Genomic DNA, 4,046 nt, shown 5'->3' on the forward strand with positions numbered 1-4,046 from the left:
GGAGTTTTCCTTTGACAGAGAGTTTTGGGGAAGAACGTGTCAAACTTTTGGGGTTTTGAAATAATAAAGTAAATAATAGCTTTTAAGTGTTTTAATACTATTAAAATACCTAAAATAACTGTCCATACACTTTAAAAGACTTGCGGTGAATCACCTTGGACGAGCTAGCCCTAGCAAAACAGTACCAAACCACACCCCCAATCAATGGATCGTGGATTGTGTCCGTGATTTCGGTCAGAGACTCTAAAGTTATAGGCCCTTTCAGGCCTGATCCACGCCCAAGACCCACGAACCGTAGATGCATCTATGCGCTGTGGATTGGGGTTGTAGATCATGTTGCCTCGGAAACTTCTTGGCCAATTATGGAGTCCTCCTAAAGACCCCTTGGGTTGTCCATGGGGAGTCATACCCATTCGTTTAACCCCTAGAAAAGATGATATGAGCCATTCACCTTGATATTAACCTTCAAGTGATACAACAAACTTTAACAACAAGACACTACAAGACACTATTTTACAGGACTAGCTTGTGGACGTGTTGGTCGTTCCTTGACGTTTGAGATCAAAACACTTCAAAGTAAACTCAAAAGCTCATTTATCATCACTTTAACCAAGTTACTACTTCAAACACATGTACGCCGCTCTAGTTCCTCATGTTCCATTTTAGGGTCATTATATTTAATGTATCATTAGTTTAACAAAAAGAAAATATAAAATGATGGAAAATATCCAAGAAGAAAAAAATGGAAGAGAGAGGAAGTGAATGAGGGAGGTGAGTTAGAATTTTCATGTTATAGGATAAATATTTTTTAACTTTTTTATTTACAATAGAACCAAAAATTAACTCAATCATATGAGTCAATTTATAGAGTAATTTCAAAATTATTTTTTTGCAGATGAGCCCAAAATGCACTTAAGCTATAGGATTTTTTCGTAAAATTACCCTCTGTCCACCTTTTGAATGTGGGTAATTAGGAATAAGGATAATTTTGAACCAAAATTTTGACATCAAGGGTATCTCAGGGCTAAAAGGTGGATGTGGGTAGTTTTATGTCAATACAGATAGTTGAGGTGAATTTGAGGCCCTTCTCCTTTTTTAAAAAATAATAATAGATAAAGCTACAACAAAACCAAGTAAGCAAAATAGAAAAATTAACAATCTATATTTTTATGAAGAACAACTTTATTGGATAAAATTTTCAATCATAAAAATTTCTATCAATACAAGGAGATATTGACTGCAAAGAGAACTACTTAATTTCATGATCGATTGAATCATGGATCTAATCCTCCTCCTCAGTAGTAGCAGTGATGACCTTTGATGAGTGGCTAATCTTGTTGTAAGATATATGATTGATGTGTATGTTTGGTATAACACCACAATTAACAATAGTTGCATCTCCATCCAACTTGCTTAATTCATCATCAGTCCTAATAACCAATTGAATGTGCTTATGATTGATTTGAGTCTTTTTGTTTTCCCTTGCCACATTTCTAGCCATATCAAGTACCTATAATTAATCACAAAAATGTAAATTAAGATTCAGTAATAAAAAATACTAGAAATACTAAAGTAGTGAAACTCACCTCAGTGGCAACGTACTCAAGCACAGCTGCAAGAAAAACAGGAGCTCCAACACCAACACGTTCAGCATACTTTTCGACTATAAGAAACCGGAGATACGACCGACTGGGAAACGAAGACTTGTTTTTGTATTGCGGGAATGATATTTTTTTGCACTAGAGGAACCAAGGGATTTTCCTTTTCAAACCATTTTTATATTTTCTCTACAGCAAACACTAAACAAAAGGTTTTCCTTTTTGATTGATGGAAACAGGAGAGAAGTGAGTTCTAAATTTCGATATTTATAGGCAACAACAATTACACTCAACCAATAGAAGGAAATCACATGGATCAAACCTTTACGCCGTTAGATGAAAGAGCAAAACAACGGCAGACAATGATGCTGACACATTTAACATATTTCAAGGATTATAATGATTTTAGTTTTTAGCCAAAAAAAAAACATAAAGGAATATGATGAATTTAATTTGTTTCCAAACAAAAAGAAAAGATTGTGACTAGTATTAGATTTAGACATAGATCTTTTTGTGGGAAATTTTACCCTTGGTATTTGGCTTAATATCCCTTTCTATTTATGAGCAAATTTTATTTTGGCATTTTAATTATTTGTCTCAATTGATTACTTAAATATACAATAAATTTTTTATTGATTTTGGATACTTTCAGTTTAAATTCTTAAAGTTATTTTGTGCATTATTTCGAATGTTCATAATGTACATAAATTATATCATTTAAAACATGCTTTGTGCGATAATTTCAAGTATTAATTGTGATTTTCATGAAGAGAGTTTTAAATTATCTACTCAGTCGTTTTGAAACTGAGAAAATAACTACACCTCAGATTTTCTCAAATTTAATTTTATATTAAAAAAGTAAATGATATCGACCATTACCTCATATGTACTTAGAGGTGGAAAAATCAAACTCAAGCTTTTCAAGCCCTCCAACCCACTAAAACTTTGATTGATATGAAACCTGAATAGGCTCATGAAAAATCTTGTTGAAATAATAACAATTTTTTTTTAATTTTATATGTTGGATTTGTCCATAATAAAGAAAACAAATTTTATCAGGTTTAAAATACTTTAAAAGAACAAATAAAACAAATAAGCCTAGAAAAAATTGAGTTGGGTTTGGTTGTGTTGGGTTTTGATCCATAATGTAACCCATTACCTAATTCATTTTGACCCAACCTATTTTTACCGAAGCAAATTTGGATTGGTCTAGGTCTTGACCCGATTATTGTCTTAACCCATCTTTACATGTCCAAATTTGACCCAATCGGCCCAATTGCTACCCATATATGTACTGGATCATGAAATCAAACATCATATTTCAGTTGAAATGAGGTCCACAATGATTTATTAAATTGCTTTTGTTGTCAAATTTAATTGTCTTTGTTGGAAAAAAATTCATTGGAATTCATTAGCGGAGAGAATTATAGAAAATCATGAAAAAGAATGTTACCGAGAAAAAAATAATTGAATTAAGGTTGTATAAGAGCAAAGGTATCCACACGTTTATTGATTTTTACTATTTCGAGTAAGAAAAATACATCTTTCTATTTTTATAAGAATAAAAGTTGTACTGTAATTTGTAAACTAGACAATACAATACATTAGTGATATATTTTTTAGAAAATACTATCTTTGGGGAATAGATTGACACGTATGACTACAATTTGGGTATTTATAATTCATAGCTAATGTTTAAGCTTGTGAGAAAATCTCTTTGACCTCTCTCCCTATCTTTATCTTTCTCTTCCTCTAAATGCTTATCTCAATATCTCCATGTTTATAATACGTATTTTGAGTTCTCTCTTCCTATATATCTCTCTATTTATTTTGTATTGTCACATGTCTCTCTCTTTGTATTTTGTAGCTTCACCTCTCTCTCTCTCTCATTGTCTCTCTATCTCTATCTCTTTATTTAACAAATTGTAATTTCAATACTCTCTTCCTTTTTAAATTTTGTATTTTCATATTGCTTCTTTTTTATATTGTATTTTCACCTCCCCCCCTCTCTATTTTTGAATGTTGTTTATTGTTATTTTTCTATTACAAAAAAATAAAAAAAAATGGAGATGGAGTACAATGTTCCCATTGTACAAGATTAACGATGACATACAAAAAAGTAACAATCACAGGGACATCAAGTTGATATGACACGCTATGGAACTTTAGAACACGGTTATTGAGATGAGGGTGAGGAAGTGTGTCGCCATTTCAAAGAATAAATTTGATTTCATTCTTGGGAGATCGATTATAGAAGTCATCCATTTGTGTGGAGACTGATGGAGAAATATAAGAAAAAGAGAACTTAGATATGATGTTCATTGACTAGGGGGATGTCCTCTAGAAAAGCGTGGAGGCTAAAGGTGTACCAATTATATTAGGGTGACAATTTTTTTTTTTGATGGAGATAAATTCAAATTAGAAAGATGGAAGGAGACTCTAAACACT

The 4,046-nt window shown here is 31.9% G+C and overlaps 1 pseudogene; it reads right to left on the reverse strand.

Moving 5' to 3' along the window:
- Window positions 1-1,282: 1,282 nt before the first annotated feature.
- Window positions 1,283-1,774, reverse strand: LOC107003947 (annotated as a pseudogene).
- Between the last annotated feature and the right edge of the window lie 2,272 nt (window positions 1,775-4,046).

The sequence above is a fragment of the Solanum pennellii genome, chromosome 11, assembly GCF_001406875.1.
Source record: "Solanum pennellii chromosome 11, SPENNV200".
Classification (NCBI taxonomy): domain Eukaryota; kingdom Viridiplantae; phylum Streptophyta; class Magnoliopsida; order Solanales; family Solanaceae; genus Solanum; species Solanum pennellii.